The sequence below is a fragment of the Phyllobates terribilis genome, unplaced genomic scaffold (assembly GCF_046119375.1).
Source record: "Phyllobates terribilis strain yellow unplaced genomic scaffold, ASM4611937v1 Scaffold_3__8_contigs__length_932513732, whole genome shotgun sequence".
NCBI classification, from domain to species: Eukaryota; Metazoa; Chordata; class Amphibia; order Anura; family Dendrobatidae; genus Phyllobates; species Phyllobates terribilis.
The window spans coordinates 844,433,451-844,451,434 of record NW_027362763.1 but is presented as its reverse complement, the minus strand read 5'-3'; positions in this window follow the sequence as shown (position 1 = coordinate 844,451,434).

Here is a 17,984-nt window from a genome sequence, read left to right as displayed (position 1 = left end):
TTTTGCGGCGGCACCCCCGGCAGTCTGTAGAAAGCCTAAAAAGTGGCCAAAACGATAGTGACAGTGCTCAAATGACATGGGGACAGCATGGGGATCGCCCCAGGAAGCATTTCTGACCCTCAGGTCACTGCTGTCAACAACGTTGTCAGAGGTATTAAGCCACTTTTACAGGCTCACAATAAAACATACAAAAACGAAACTGAAACTTTTTTCCTGTGAAATATGTTAAGGAAGATCCTTTCCAGGGTAAAGACTTGTGTATAAGGTAAAATAAATAACCAAAAACAAAAATACTCATCCACACCTTGGGCTGTGTTCACAAGTAGCATTTTTTATGCGTTTTTGCACTTTTGTATTGCTTTCAACCGTGACAAATGCATTCACTGGGAAATGTCATTTTAACATTTTACAACCTTATCTGGCCATGTGCTGTGTGACACATGCATACAGTGCTGAAAAGACATGGGAACAGCATGGGGAATACCCCTGGAAGCATCTCTGACACCCAGGTCACTGCCTAAAAGTGTGCCCATCAGAAGTGATCCTTGCTGCATCAGAAAATGCAGACTTGCAACTATCCCCGTGCAAGTCCTTGTCCCAGGGCAGTGTTCAAAAGTACCTCCCCCATTCCTTGCAATGCAAGTGAAAATATGCAGCCAACCAACCACCCACCCACCCGCAGGCTGCAATACTATACTGCTAGCTTGCACTTGAAATGGGGCCTTTTAGTTTGGAGGAGGCCGAAGCTGGCCACTACCTCATGGCTGCGTCGGCGGCGAGGACTTCATACTCAGTTGCCAGCCGCCACTATTTGTTCAGGGAACCTTCTCCACACTTTTCTTAGCCTGGCCTGCTTTAGAGCAGCATTGGACGAGCCCACCAGACAACCAGACTCCTCCGGTGGGCCCTGGCTTCTCCATCAGGGGAGTTAAGAGTGCCAAGGTGAGGAGCATGATGATAATGATAAAAGTTTGCATCTGCTTTGTTTTCTTGGAATGCAAGCGTAAGTGTGCAGCTGGCCACCCACCCACCCCCAGGCTGTAACACCATACTGCTAGCTTGATTGCACTTGAAATGAGGCCTTTTAGGCTTGTGGAGGCAGACGCCGGCCATCACGTCATGACTACGTCGGCGGCCTGGTATCCATACTCAGTCCCCAGCCGGCCGGCGGCCGGGTATCCACACTCGGTCCCCAGCAGCCAGGGGGCGGCCGTGTGTCCATACTCGGTCCCTAGCCGCCCCTATTTGTCCCGGTGTGCCTTACACACAAGCGAGCATACCAAAGCATTACCTGTGCCCTCCCCAGTGCATTTAGTGGGAAGGAAAGCCTAACCACAAACACGTGGACAAGTGAATATGGCCAGGGATGGTCCATTTCACTGACGCCTTCACACTGGGTTAATATTGTGGAAGCCGGGACACAGTTGGACACTGGGATGCAACACGTCCTCCAGACATAAAGGATTGCGGGTCCTGGGTCAATCAGGCTTCAACACAAAGTTCAGAAGGTAGACAGCAGCAGTGGTCGGCCTCCTACACAACGAGTAAATTATTCATGATCATGAGGCCATCCATCTCCTTAGCTTTCTGATCCTTGGAATGCAAGCGCATGTATGTAGTAGCGGCTAGGCAAGAGGTAGTCAGCGTTTTGGCGCATATCTTAGCTCCTCCGAGGATTGCTGGATGTTTTCCTGCTACTATCCCAGTTCTATGACTCCCGTTAAAACAAAGCTTCAGGTGATGAATTATGGATGAGGTGGTGGCAAAGGAGAAAGAGCAGGAGGAACAGGGACCATTCACATCAGTATCAGGCCAGTCAGCCACACATGTTTTGTAGGATGTATTTCTGTAACAAAAGGAGCGGTTCGGCTACACAGTTATAGGGCATACAGTGAGTGCAATGCCTACCAAAAATTTCGAGGCACTCCAATGTCCCTTGGAAGTGACATGGAGGTCAGAGGGCCTTAACTAAACCGTTTTTTCCATTTATAGCAACTTGGTCTCCTGTACACTGTTGGCCTAAGCAGTGAATGGAAGGCTTTCCAAAAATTATGAGGAACTGCAATGCCCCTTGAAAAAGACGTGGATTACAGTGTACTAAAAACCTTCTACCCATTATTGGGGAGTGGGTCTCCCTTAGTGTTCGCCTATGCATTGAAAAGCAAAAGCTGACTAAAATTAGGAGGAAATGCAATGCCCGTTGGAAGAGTCGTGGAGGTTAGAGGTAATTAAAAACAACATTTCAATGCTCCTTGGAAGAGCTGTGGAGTTCAGAGTGGTTTAACAAGACGGTTTTAATGCCCCTTGGAAGAGATGTGGAGGTCACAGTAGCATAACAAGACGGTTTTAATGCCCCTTGGAAGAGACGTGGAGTTCATAGTATTTTAACAAGACGGTTTTAATGCCCCTTGGAAGAGAAGTGGAGGTGCCAGTGGAATAAAAAGACAATATCAATGTCCCTTGGAAGAGTGGTGGAGGTCCCAGTGGAATAAAAAGACAAAATCAATGCCCCTTGGAAGAGACGTGGATGTCACCGTAGCTTAACAAGATGATTTTAATGCCCCTTGGAAGAGACGTGGAGTTCAGGTTGGTTTAACAAGACTGTTTTAATGCACCTTGGAAGAGACGTGGAGTTCAGAGTGGTTTAACAGGACGGTTTTAATGCCCCTTGGAAGAGACGTGGAGTTCAGAGTGGTTTAACAAGACGGTTTTAATGCCCCTTGGAAGAGACGTGGAAGTCCCAGTGGAATAAAAAGACAATATCAATGCCCCTTGGAAGTGTGGTGGAGGTCCCAGTGGAATAAAAAGACAATATCAATGCTCCTTGGAAGAGCGGTGGAGGTTACAGTGGAATAAAAAGACAATATCAATGACCCTTGGAAGAGACGTGGAGGTCACAGTAGCTTAACAAGATGATTTTAATGCCCCTTACTAGAGCCATGCAGTACAGCATATTAAAAACATTATTCTCATTATTGGGGAGTGGGTCTCCCATAGTCTTTGCCTATGCCTTCCAAGCAAAAGCTGCCAAAAATTAGGACAGAGGAACTTGCAATGCTGGCAACACGGACCACGGTCACCCTGGTGGTATAGTGGTGGTAGAGGCTGAGGATAAGGAGAAGAGCAAAAAACAGCTGAAATGAGGAAGCGTATACCCATGTGTGGGTGTGAAGCGGTGCATGGAAATACACCTCCCGAAATAGCACAGTGGATTTGACTTTATGTTACTCTGCTGTCATTTGGTGGTGATTAGTGTTGAGCCACCCCCGTAGTGCTCAGGTTCGGTTCGGTTCGTCGAACACCGGGATGTTCGAGGAACTGTTCGTCGAACACCTTAGAACACCGTCGAACACCGTTAAAACCACTGGCAGGCAAACAAAAACACATAGAAACACATAGAAAACACCATCAAAGGTGTCCAAAAGCTGACAAACTGCTCAGAAGACACTCTCTTTAAAAAAGCTGGCCGGTGTCTTATAGACGCCTCTCCATTACTAACCTGGACTTGATGTCAGCTGACATTATAAGCTGACATCAACCCCAGCCCTATTACCCCACGGCCACCGCTACAGGGCAGTGGGAAGAGCGAGGCTAAGTGCCAGAATTGGCGCATCCTATGAATGCGCCATTTCTGGGGTGGCTAACGGCTGGTGTTTCTAGCCTGGGAGGGGGCCAATATTCATGGCTCCCTTCCTGGGCTATTAATATCAGCCCCCAGCTGTCTGCCTAGCCTTTGCTAGCTATTAAAATAGGGGGGACCCCACGTCATTTTTTTGGGGGTCCCCCATTTTAATAGCTAGTAAAGGCTAGGTATTCAGCTGGGGGCTGATATTAGTAGCCTGGGAAGCTCCGTGGGTATTACCCCCTTCCCAGGCTTCAAACATCTGCCCCAGCCGTCTGCTTAACCTCCGCTAGAGACTACAATTACGGGGAACCCCACGCCAATTTTTTTTTTAATAAATCCTTTATTTTAACACTAAATGACAAGTACAGTAATCAACACTATCACTGTACTTCTTATATATGTGACTGACATGTTTCTATCTATCTAATCTATGTGTGATGCTCTATTCTTTCTGTTATAAATTGTCGGGTACCGATGCTGAATTGCCGGCCGGCTTTTTTAAAGAGACGGAGCATGAAAACACTAATATTTTTTTTTAATAAATCCTTTACACTAAATGACAAGTACAGTAAGCAACTCTGTCACTTTTCCTTCATATGTATGTGACTGACATGTTTCTATCTATCTAATCTATGTGTGATGCTCTATTATCTCGGTTCTAAATTGTCGGGTACAGGTGTATGCCGCTGCTGAATTGTCGGCTTTTCATGTTTCACTGTGAGCACTGTTCCCATCGATTTGGGCAACCACTGTAATGCCACAACCACCATGGCTGTGGAATTACAGTGAGTGGCAGACAATCCCTGCATGATTGGTGCTCTAAATGCCAGACATGCAGGACACGCTTTTGGTGCACGAACAGTTATCGAACATAACTTCGAACAGCTGAATTTTTTGCAAATCGTTCCCGTTCGTCGAACGACTCGAACACCGCCCAAAACAGCTCAAATTTGAGATTGGCAAACAGTTCTAGTCGAACACCGCTCATCTCTATTGGTGATGAGAAGTCTGGCCCAATCCAGCCCTTGTTCATTTTGGTAAGGGTCAGCTTGTCAGCATTGTCAGTTGACAGGCGAGTGCGCTTATCAGTTATAATTCCCCCAGCGGCACTAAAAACACGCTCTGATAACACGCTAGCGGCAGGGCAGACCAGGAACTCCAAGGCGTACAGCGCGAGTTCATTCCAAGTGTCCAGCTTGAATACCCAATAACTAAAAGGCACAGAGGAATCACAGAGGACGCTGGTACGGTCGGCAAGGTACTCCCTCACCATCTTTTGAAACTTTCCACTCCTTGTGAGAGTACCCCGTGCCTCAGGGCCTGTAAGCTGGGCGGGTCTCAGAAAACTGTCCCAGAACGTTGACAGTGTTCCCCTGCCTCTGTTGGATTGGAGTTGCGTCTCTCTCACCTGTACGCCTTGGTTGGGCAACGAACTGTGACCTCTGCGGCTAGTGTGTTCAGATTGGAATTTTTTTAACAGTTCTGCAGCAAGGGCCTTCTGGTACTGCCCCATTTTTGTAGACCTCTACACCTCAGAAATAAGAGAGTGAAAGTTCTCCTTGTAGCGGGGGTCTACAAGTGTCACCAACCAGTAATGACTGTCACCCAACATTTTGACAACGCGAGGGTCACGGTTAAGGCAGCGTAGCATAAAGTTAGCCATGCGTGCCAGACTGGTAACAGGCAAGACTTCCGTGTCCTCACCAAGATGACGACTGACCATGCTCTCCTCCTCCTCCTCCTCCCCTCTGTCGTCAGGCCACCCACGCTGAACCGTCGGTATGACAGTTGTACAGGTACTACCGTCTACAGCGCATGATACCAGCTCCTGTTCTTCCTCCTCCTCCTCCTCCTCTCCCTCATTGTCTCCCAATGCACATTGGGATGAGATTACTTAGTTACATAGTTTATAAGGCCGAAAAAAGACAAGCGTCCATCCAGTTCAGCCTATTTCTTGTGCACTGCAGCTATTCCGCAGCGTTGATCCAGGGGAAGGCAAAAAAAAAACATGCGGTATAGACCAATTTTCATCATTGAGGAAAAATTCACTTCCCGACTCCAATCTGGCAGTCAGATTAAATACCTGGATTAATTAACTATCACTAAGCATAAGATGCAATTTTATTGTTCTCAAGAAAGGCGTCAAGGCCTCTCTTGAACTCATTAAGTGAGTTGGACATCACCACTTCCTCTCCCAGAGAGTTCCAGAGTCTCACGGCTCTGACTGTAAAGAATCCCCCTCTATGCTGGTGCAGGAACCTCCTTTCCTCCAGACGCATAGTGTGCGACCTCGTCTTTGTCACCATCCTTGGTATAATCAGGTCATGGGAGAGATCTCTGTACTGCCCCTGATGTATTTATACATGTTTATGAGGTCTACCCTAAGCCTTCTCTTTTCCAACGTAAATAGGCCTAATTTTGACAACCTCTCTGGGTATTCTAGTCCCTCCATTCCCTTTATTACCTTAGTCGCCCTCCTTTGTACCCTCTCTAGCTCCAATATGTCTTTCCTGAGCACCGGAGCCCAGAACTGTGCACAATATTCTAAGTGCGGCCTTACCAGCGCTTTATACAGAGGAAGAACAATGTTCTCATCATATGCCCCTCTTCCTCTTCTGATGCATGCCATGACTCTATTTGCCTTCGCAGCTGCTGCCTGACACTGGGCACTCCAATTTAATTTGCTGTTAACCAATACGCCCAGGTCCTTCTCCATGTCAGATTTCCCCAACGGTTTCCCATTTAATATGTATGGGTGACTGCTGTTTTTCTTTCCCATGTGCATGACCTTACATTTATCGACATTGAGCCCCATTTGCCATTTTTTGGCCCAACTCCCCAATTTATCTAAATCCTTCTGTAGCTGTGCCCTATCCTCATCTGTATTAACTACTTTACAAAGTTTAGTATCATCTGCAAATATTGCTATTTTACTATGCAACCCTTCCACTAGATCATTAATAAATATATTAAATAATATAGGGCCCAAGACAGACCCTTGAGGCACCCCGCTAGTAACCCTGACACACCCTGAGCTTACTCCATTGATAACCACCCTCTGCTTTCTATCACTCAGCCAGCTATTTACCCACTTGCACACATTATCCCCCAGACCAAGCATTCTCATTTTATATACCAACCTTTTGTGTGGCACGGTATCAAACGCTTTGGAGAAGTCAAGGTATACAACATCCACTGACTCTCCACAGTCCAGCTGTGAGCTCACCTCCTCATAGAAAGCGATCAGGTTTGTTTGGCAGGAGCGATCCCTCATGAATCCATGTTGATATGGAGTTAGACAGTTATTATCATTAAGATATTCTACAATAGCATCTCTAAGAAATCCTTCAAACAATTTACCCACAACAGACGTTAAGCTTACTGGTCTATAGTTCCCAGGGTCACTTTTAGACCCTTTTTTGAATATTGGTACCACATTTGCTTGGCGCCAGTCTAGTGGGACAGTCCCTGTCCATAAAGAGTGATTGAATATAAGATACAGCGGTCTGTCTATCACATTACTTAATTCTTTTAGTACCCGGGAGTGTATGCCAACTGGGCCTGGTGACTTGTCTATTTTGATATTATTTAGGCGTTTCTGAACTTCCTCCTGGGTTAGGTGGGTGATATTTAGCGGAGGGTTTACTTTATCACTCTGCATTTCCTCCGATAAATTGTTTTCTTTTGTGAAAACAGTGGAGAAGAAGCTATTGAGTAGGTATGCTTTACCCTCATCGCCCTCTATGATTTTACCCAGGTTATTTTTCAATGGGCCAACTCCATCAGTTTTAATCCTTTTACTGTTTATATAGTTAAAGAACAGTTTGGGATTCGTGTTACTTTCCTTGGCAATTAGTCTCTCTGTCTCCTCTTTTGCTATTCTTATTTGTTTCTTGCTGCCTTCTTGTTTAAGTTTACCGAAAGCCCTTTTTTTTGTTTTTCATTGCCCTCTTGACTTCCTTATTTAGCCATATTGGCTTCCTCCTATTCCTAGCCCTTTTATTCCCATAAGGTATGTACCTTCTATAGTGACTATGTAGGACTGTTTTGAAAATTTCCCATTTTCTATCCGTGCTCCTATTACTGAAGATACTATCCCAGTCTATAAGGTGAAGGGCATCTCTTAGCTGATCAAACTTTGCCCTCCTGAAGTTCAGTGCTTTTGTGACTCCCTTGCTGGGCACCCTACTGAAGCACATGTGGAATTGTATAATGTTGTGGTCACTATTTCCCAGGTGCCCCCCGACCTGCACCCCAGTTATTCTGTCTGGCCTGTTAGTTAATATTATGTCTAAAAGGGCCGTCCCTCTAGTTGGTTCTTGCACAAGTTGTGACAAATAATTGTCTTTGATAATTGACAGAAACCTGTTTCCTTTCTGAGATCTACAGCTTTCGGTTTCCCAGTCTATATCGGGGTAGTTGAAGTCCCCCATAATAAGCACCTCGTTATTTTTTGCTACTTCGTCTATTTGTCTCATTAATAGACTTTCCGTGGCTTCTGCTATATTTGGTGGTTTATAACAGACTCCTATGATAATTTTATTATTGTTTTTTGCCCCATGTATCTCCACCCATAAGGACTCGACCTCCTCATTTCCCTCCCATACATCCTCCCGTATTGTAGGCTTTAGACACGTCTTTACATATAGACAGACTCCACCCCCTTTCCAATTTCTTCGATCCCTTCTAAACAGACTGTAACCCTGTAAGTTAACTGCCCAGTCATATCTTTCATCTAACCATGTCTCGGTTATTCCCACTATGTCATAGTTACCTGTAGATATTTCTGCTTCCAGTTCATCCATCTTGTTTGTCAGGCTTCTGGCATTTGCTAGCACGCAGTTTACACGATTTTGTTGTGTTCCAATCTTCTCCCTGTGGATTGTATTAGAAATTTTCTTACCTCCCTTCCAAGTATCTTGTCTTGGACCTTCTTTGTTGCACTTCATATCTTTCATTAGTATGTTCTCTGGTTTCATGTTCGTGTCCGGCGTTTTTCTTCCCATCCCCTCTTCTTCTAGTTTAACGCCCTCCTGATGAAGCTGGGCTGTGTGTAATCGCCCACTACGGCTTCTTGATCCATCTCATCATACTCTGACTGCAATGCCTCCTCTTTAATTCTCTGCAGAGAGCGTTGCAAAAGACAGACAAGTGGGATGCTGATGCTAATGATGGCGCCATCGCCACTCACCATCTTGGTGGACTCCTCAAAGTTTGTCAGGATGGTACATATGTCAGACATCCAGGTCCACTCCTGCGGTCTTATGTGTGGAGTCTGACCAGAATATCGACGGCCTTGTTGCAGCTGGTACTCCACAACTGCTCTCTTCTGCTCACAAATCCTTTGCAACATGTGGAGGGTAGAGTTCCAACGTGTGGGGACATCACACACCAGTCCGTGTGCCGGAAGCTGTAAACGCTGCTGCAACACAGCAAGGGCGGCTGAAGCTGTAGGCGACTTCTGAAAATGAGCTGACAGGCGGCGTACTTTGACGAGCAGATCTGGCAACTTGGAGTGCGATTTAAGTAACCGCTGAACCACGAAGTTAAGCACATGAGCCAGGCATGGTACGTGAGTGATCTCGCCCCTCCTCAGAGCCGCCACCAGGTTACGGCCATTGTCACACACGACCATGCCTGGATGTAGGTTCAGCGGTCTCAGCCACAGATCTGCCTGCTCTTTCACAGCTGTCCACAACTCACAAGCAGTGTGAGGTTTATGAGTTTTAGTACAGCCTGTTGCCGCTTGGCAGGTGGACTCTCCCAGTAACTGCGTTGTTGAGGGCACGGCAGATGTTTTGGGACACGTGCTTGTGTAGTGCGGGGATGGCACACCGGGCAAAATAGTGTCGGCTGGGGACAGAGTACCGAGGGACGGCCACCGCCATAAGGTTGCGTAAGGATTCAGTCTCCAACAGCCTAAAAGGCAGCATTTCCAACACAAGCAGTCATGAAATGTGCGAATTTAGGACTGAGGCCTGTGAGGCGTTGGCTGCGAATTTGCGCTTTCGTTCAAAGGTCTGGGATATGGACAATTGAACGCTGCGGTGGGACGTGGACGTGGACGTTGATGCTGTTTCTTGAGAAACCGCCATAACAAGTGAAGACTGAGAGGAGGGGGCATCTTTGCATGCAGTATGGACAGGGGATTGCCTTGCACGCACAACAGGGGGTTCTCTTAAACGCACAACAGCAGAACAAGAAGTGGTGACACCCGCTGACCCTGGTCGTGGACCCTGGGGTTTGCCCCACAAAGTCGGGTGCTTTGCTGCCATGTGCCTGATCATGCTGGTGGTGGTCAGGCTGGTAGTTTTGTCACCCCTGCTGATGCTGGCCTGGCAGGTGGTACAAATGGCCTTTTTGGGGTTAACAGCAGAGTCTTTTAAAAAAATTCCAGAGTCTGGAAGACCTACCGGTTTTCCTGGCAATGTCCCTCGTGTTTGTGTTACGGGGAATGGTTGCCCGCCTTCTGTCTGTGGCCTCCACACTGCTTCTTCCTGCCTGTTGGGGTACTCTGCCTCCCTCCCCCTGTGTGCTGCTGGCCTCGCTTTGCGTGTCCTCCTGCCACGTTGGGTAAGTTACTAGATCATCCACCACCTCCTCCTCTTCCACTTCCGCACCACAGTCCTCCTCCTCACTTCATGGCAATTGTGTATCGTCATCGTCCACCTCTTGTGACAAATTGCCAGCATCGCCTTCCTGTGGCCGTGGCTGTTCAAATATTTGGCCATCGCTACATGGGATCTCCTCTTCCACCACTTCAAGCGGAGCAGGTGAGGGGCACAAATATGGAAATGGACCAGTGAACAGCTCTTCAGTGTGTCCAAGTGTGGGATCAGTTTCTGTCTGACGACACTAGGCATGGTGGGAGGAAGGAGCATCAGGGTGAGGAGGAGTATGCGGTCGAGACTCACGGCTACTAACACTTGACCGTGTGGAAGACAGACCGGAGGTGGTTGTGCCCAGGTGACTGGAAGTATTATCTGCTATCCAATTAATAACCTGTTCACACTGATCAGTTCGCAATAGTGGTGCTGTTGTGTGCTTCCCTAGTAATTTGGTCAAGAACAGGGAACAAGAAGATGTGGCTGTTGGTTGTGGAACATTTTCACCTTGGCGACGGCCAAGTCCTCTGCACGCACCATCACCAGAACGTCCAGTTCCAGGTCCCTTGCCACGTGCCTTTCCCATTGTAAATGAAGTAAAATAGCTTACACTCGCACTATCAATGGCAAAAGGGTAATAAAAAGGAGATTTGAACCGTGGAAGAGAAAAACCACAGTTCTAGTTCTCTGGCCTACACCAGAATCTTTTAAACAGATACATTTGTGTCTGAACAGTCAGTGAGACACTGAAACTGTTTTTTTTTAAGCAAAAAGGTGGATTACACCCAGATTTGAACCGTGGAAGAGTAAAAACCACATTTCTAGTTCTCTGGCCTACACCAGAATCCTTTAAACAGATATATTTGTGTCTGAACACTCAGCGAGACGCTGAAACTGTTTTTTTTATGTGAAAAAAGCAAAAAGGTGGATTACACCCAGATTTGAACCGTGGAAGAGGAAAACCACAGTTCTAGTTCTCTGGCCTACACCAGAATCTTTTAAACAGATACATTTGTGTCTGAACAGTCAGCGAGACACTGAAACTGTTTTTTTTTAAGCAAAAAGGTGGATTACACCCAGATTTGAACCGTGGAAGAGTAAAAACCACATTTCTAGTTCTCTGGCCTACACCAGAATCCTTTAAACAGATATATTTGTGTCTGAACACTCAGCGAGACACCGAAACTGTTTTTTTTGATGTGAAAAAAGCAAAAAGGTGGATAACACCCAGATTTGAACCGTGGAAGAGGAAAACCACAGTTCTAGTTCTTTGGTCTACATCTGAATCTTTTAAACAGATATATTTGTGTCTGAACACTCAGCGAGACACTGAAACAGTTTTTTTTATGCAAAAAGGTGGATTACACCCAGATTTGAACCGTGGAAGAGGAAAACCACAGTTCTAGTTCTTTGGCCTACATCTGAATTTTTTAAACAGATATATTTGTGTCTGAACAGTCAGCGAGACACTGAAACTGTTTTTTTTATGCAAAATGGTGGATTTCACCCAGATTTGAACCGCGGAAGAGGAAAACCACAGTTCTAGTTCTCTTGCCTACACTAGAATCTTTTAAACAGATATATTTGTGTCTGAACAGTTAGCGAGACACTTAAACTGTTTTTTTTTATGGAAAAAAGGCAAAAAAGTGGATAATACAGAGATTTGAACAGTGGAACTGTAAAACCACAGTTCTAGTTATCTGGCCTACACCACACATATTTGTGTCTGAACACTCACAGACACACTCAATTTTTTTTTTTTTAGGGGGGGGGGGATACCAAAAAGGTAAATAAGACGGGTATTTGTACAGTCTGACTGAGGAAAAAAAAAAAAAAGAGGATTTAGATGAAAAAAAAAAGGATTTTTCCTGGCCCCTGAGACCTGGGGCTAAGTCTAGCAGTTTGAAAAGCAGCACACAGGACTGTAATGCAGTGTTTGTTGGTATAACCACTTCGTCTCCTATACAGCCTGTCTGCCTGCCTGATATCTGGGATGGATATTAGTCCTGAGAAGGACTGATTTTGCAGGCTTTAGAGACCATACACTACCTATTTTGCAGTATAAATCTCTCCCTAGCTCAGCAGCACTCTCTCTACACCGTCTGATCCGGAGCAACTGTGTCCAAGATGGCTGCGCACGGTTTTAAATACTCGAGTTGATGCTGTGCGGCAAGCCATTCACTGTAATGCCCACAACCAACATGGCTGCGGCATTACAGTGACTGGCTGGCAATCTCTGCATGTTCATTGGCTCTGTAAAGAGCGCCAAACGTGCAGGGCGGATACCCGATCTCCCCCCCAAGTAACCCGAAAATGCTCGGTGCTCGCCGAACATCCCAAGTAGTGAGATCCTCGGGCGAGTACCGAGCAGTGTCGAGCATGCTCGCTCAACACTAATCACCACTTCTGTATTTCTCATCCATTCCTGGTTTTGTCTTACAAATACTGAGGTAAGAATCTCACCAAATACTCAACGTGTGCATGTGGCCTTATTCACTGTTTAGATAAGATGTAATTAAGGTAAAGAGTAATGCCATGACCCCATCAACAAGAATGTGTAAGTCACTATCTATAACTGTACTGTAATTGACTATATGGCCTACTGAACTTATATCTACTAGTGATGAGCGAGCACTAAAATGCTCAGGTACTCGTTGCTCGGGCTGAGCAAATTGGAATACTCGGGTGCTCGACCCGAGCAGTGAGCCCAATGTAAGTCTATGGGAAACTCGAGCATTTTTCAGGCGGCTCCCCCCGGCGGTCTGCAGAGGGCCTAAAAATTGCCCAAATCGATGGGAACAGTGCTCAAATGACATGTGAACAGCATGGGGAAGACCCCTGGAAGCATCTCTGACTCCCTTATCACTGCTGTGAGCAACGTGATCAGAGTATTACACCACTTTTACGGACTCACAATAAAACATACAAAAACGAAACCAAAATGGATTTTCCTGGGAAATATGTTAAGGAACATCCTTTCCAGGGTAATGACTTGTATATAAGGCAAAATAAATAACCAAAAACAAAAATGCTCCTCCACAACTTGGGCTATGTTCACAGGTAGCGTTTTTGATGCGTTTTTGCACTTTTGCATTGCTTTCAACAAAGACAAATGCATTCACCAGGAAATGTCATTTTAACACTTTACAACCTTATCTGGCCATGTGGTGTGTGACACATCATCAGACACATACATACAGTGCTGAAAAGACATGGGAACAGCATGGGGAATACTTCTGGAAGCATCTTTGACTCCCAGGTCACTGCCTAAAAGTGTGCCCATCATAAGTGATCCTTGGCGCATGCGAAGATGCCTCCCGCCATGCATCTGTCATTGCAGACTTGCAACAATCACCGTCCATGTCCTTGTCCCACTGCAGCGTTCAGTTGTCCCTACCCCATTCCTTGGAATGCAAGCGCAAGTATGCAGGATGCCACCCACCCACCCACAGGCTGCAATACTATACTGCCAAGTTTTTGACAGCTGCTTGCCCTTGAAATGTGGCCTTTTAGGCTCGTGGAGGCAGAAGCTTTTCACAACCTCATGCCAGCGGCGGCCGAGTGTTCATACTCGGTCCCTAGCCGCCACTATATTTCCTGGTATCGCCTCCGCCTTCCACAAGCACCGGTCCCACAACATGACCCATGCCCTCCCCAGTGTACTTACTGGGAAGGACCACCTAACCACAAACACGTGGACAGGTGAATGTGGCCAGGGACGGTAAGGAGGCAGTCCACAATTTTTTTTGCTAAGAGTTGTATTTAGCTCGGTGAAAGGACTGGCCTAGAGGGAAACCGTATCTACCCTGCGTGTCATTTCTCCCAGGAAGTCCTGTAATTGAGCTTGTTGCAGAAGCAATGGCAGCCCATCCAACATTTGACACACACACACACCTTTCTTTGCGCATTTAATTTCTTGAATACAGAGTTGGACAATGGCCTGATCTGTAATGCGTTTTGAGAAATAACATGCATAAGCATGGCTAATCCACATTAAAAAAGCAGCCATAGAGTGTCCAGGAACCTTCCCCCACACTTTTCTTAGCCAGGGCTGCTTTTCGGCAGGGTTGGACGGGCTCACCAGAGAACCGGAGACTCCTTCGGTGGGCCCTGGCTTCTCCTTCAGGAGAGTTCATAGTGCCAAGGTGAGTCCATGATGATGACAGAGGCCACCATCTGCTTAGTTTTCTGTTGCTTGGAATGCAAGTGCAAGTATGCAGCCAGCCACCCACCCACAGCCTGCAACACTAAACTGCCAGATTTCTGGGCAGCTCTTTGCACTTGAAATATGGCCTTTCAAGCTCTTGGAGGCAGAAGCTTTTCACAACCTCATGCCGGCGGCATCCGGGTGTCCATACTCGGTCCCTAGCCGCCACTATATTTCCCGGTATCGCCTCCGCCTGCCACAAGCACGGGTCCCACAACATTACCCATGCCCTCCCCAGTGCACTTACTGGGAAGGACCACCTAACCACTAACACGTGGACAGGTGAATGTGGCCAGGGACGGTACGGAGCCAGTCCACAACTTTTTTGGCTGAGAGTTGTATTTAGCTTGGTGAAAGGGCTGGCATAGAGGGAAACTGTATCTACCCTGCATGTCATTGCTCCCAGGAAGTCCTCGAAAGCTGCTTGCGCTTGAAATGTGGCCTGAACATTACTGCTGGTACTTTTCTGTGGGAATTTGCTTGTCTCCTACCAGCCTGGAATATTTCCAGCAAACTATGGTACGACACCATGATATTAGCACTGCCCCCAGTACCAGTAGCGAAGCCATCCCCAATTTCCTTCTCAGGAATTTTATTTGGTAGGAGCTGAAGATAGAGTGGCAGTAGGTGCAAGTTTCTCCAGCCTGTTAGATATTAGACGGTGAACGGCAGTACATTGGATCAGTGGTTAGCACTGAAAGCTTGCAGCGCTGGGATCCTGGATTCAAATCTCAGCAAGGACAACATCTGCAAGGACTTTGTATTTTCTCCCCGTGTTTGCGTGTGTTTCCTCCTCAATAAAAAAGCAGCCATAGAGTGTCCGGGAACTTTCCCACACACTTTTCTTAGCCAGGACTGCTTCTCAGCAGGGTTGGACGGTCCCACCTTAGAACCCTCTGGTGTGCCTTGGCTTCTACCTCAGGAGAGTTCATGATAGCGCTAACTTTGCAGCTGTTATGGGGCTCTTGAGCGGGGGAGAAAGGTTAGCCCTCAGACTCAAATCCTCTGGTGGGCACAATGTTTTTCAATCTGAAACAACTTCTCAGTGGGAGTTGTATTTCACCACAGACATATTCTTTAGCTCGGTGAAAGGACTGGCATAGAGGGAAACCGTATCTACCCCAGCTGTCATTTCTCCGTCACCAGGTTCTGCCCATTGTCACACACGACCATGCCTGGCTGTATGTTCAGCGCTGAGAGCCACAGATCAGGCTGCTGTGTTACAGCTTTTAACAACTCTGCAGCGCTGGGCGGTTTGTCAATTAAGCATGTTATCTTCAGCACAGCGTGTTGCCGCTTGGCCAAGGCAGTGCTGTCAGCTTGTGACTGATGTGGTCATTTCGGAGAAGGAGGAGGAGGTGCATGAGCTGAACAATGTGATTACATTGAGGTTAAATTGGTGACGATATTTTTATACTAAAGAAAGATCCTATTGTATTTTTTTTTTACGTTATTTTTTAAGACAAATGCATTCACCAGGAAATGTCATTTTAACATTTTACAACCTTAGCTGGCAATGTGGTATGTGATATAACATCAGACACATCCTTTTTATTGATGATGGAGGGACTCTGAAAGTCATAAAGCCTATTTTTACAGGGACATCAGACGGCCCTTACTATACCTAAAAGGCAAGCAGTCGGCCGTAGCTATTGTTAGAGAGACATCAGCCGGCTATGCTTTGCTGTTCCCATTATTAACAAGTGGGTCTCCTATACTGTTATTGCATATCCAGTGACTGCAAGGGCTGCCAAAAATTTGGATGCAACCCAATACCCCTTTGAAGAGACATAGAGGAGGGTCTCAGTAAAAAAAATGTTCCCATTATAAAGGAGCGGGTCTCCTATAGTGGTAATGCCCATGCTGTGACTGCAAGGGCTGCCAAAATTTGGGAAAAATATTTAGATTTGAGAGTCCTCACTGGTTGATACCTTTTCAAAATTTTAGGAAAAACCCCACTAAGAATTTAAAGACACACAGAGCAGGGCCACAGTAACAAGTACGACATGTTCCCATTAGAAAAAAGAGGGTCTGCTATACAGTTATAGGGAATGCAGTGAGTCCAACGGCTGACCAATTTTAGGAAAAACCCCACTAAGAATTTAAAGACACATAGAGCAGGGCCACAGTAACAAGGTACGACATGTTCTATTAGAAAGGAGAGGGTCTGCTATACAGTTATAAGGTATGCAGTGAGTCCAATGGCTGACCAATTTTAGGAAAAACCCCACTAATAATTTAAATACACACAGAGCAGGACCACAGTAACAAGGTACGATATGTTCCCATTAGAAAGGAGAGGGTCTGCTATACAGTTAGAGGATACGCAGTGAGTCTAATGGCTGACCAATTTTAGGAAAAACCCCACTAATAATTTAAAGGCACACAGAGCAGGGCCACAGTAAAAAGTATGACATGTTCCCATTAGAAAGGAGAGGGTCTGCTATACAGTTATAGGATACGCAGTGAGTCCAACGGCTGACCAATTTTAGGAAAAACCCCACTAAGAATTTATAGACACATAGAGCAAGGCCACAGTAACAAGGTATGACATGTTCCCATTAGAAAGGAGAGGGTCAGCTATACAGTCATAGGGTATGCAGTGAGTCCAAAGGCTGACCAATTTTAGGAAAAACCCCACTAAGGATTTAAAGACACACAGAGCAGGACCACAGTAAAGACAAGTTCCCATTAGAAAGTAGAGAGTCTCCCATAGTGTTGGCCTATGCAGTGAATGCAAGGGCTGCCAAAAATTTGTAGGCACTTCAATGCCCCTTGGAAGAGACGTGGAGGAGGGCCTCATAAAAAAATGTTCCCATTAGAAAGGAGCAGGCCTCCTATACTTGTAATGCCCATGCACTAAGTGTATGGGCTGACAAACATTTACCCCTGGGGGGTAAACAAGAACATATTGTGTAAAAAAAAAATTTCAGGGGCATCATAAACACCCTTTAAAAAAAATATATAGGTGTTGCATCACAGACCACGGTCACCCTGGTGATATGGTGGTGGAGGATGAGGAGAAGGAGGAGGACAAGAGCAAATAGACAAAATCAGGAAGCGTATACCCATGTGTGGGTGTGAAAAGGTGCATGGGAATACACCTCCCAAGAAAAGACACTGGATTTGAGTTTATGTTATTTTGCTATCATTTGGTGCTGTTGAGAAGTCTGGCCCAATCCAGCCCTTGTTCATTTTTATAAGAGTCAGCCTGTCAACATTTTCAGCTGACAGGCGGAAGCGCTTATCACTTATAATTCCACCAGCGGCACTAAAAACCTGCTCTGATGAAATGCTGGCGGCAGGGCAGGCCAGGACCTCCAAGGCATAGAGAGTAGGTTCATTCCACATATCCAGCTTGGATACCCAATAATTATAAGGCACAGAGGAATCACGGAGGACGTTGGTACAGTCGGCAAGGTACTCCCTCAGCATCTTCCCAAACGTTGCACTCCTTGTGAGAGTACCCTGCGCCTCAGGGCCTGTGCAATGGGAGGGTCTGAGAAAACTCTCGCAGAATTTTGACAGTGTTCCCCTGCCTCTGCTG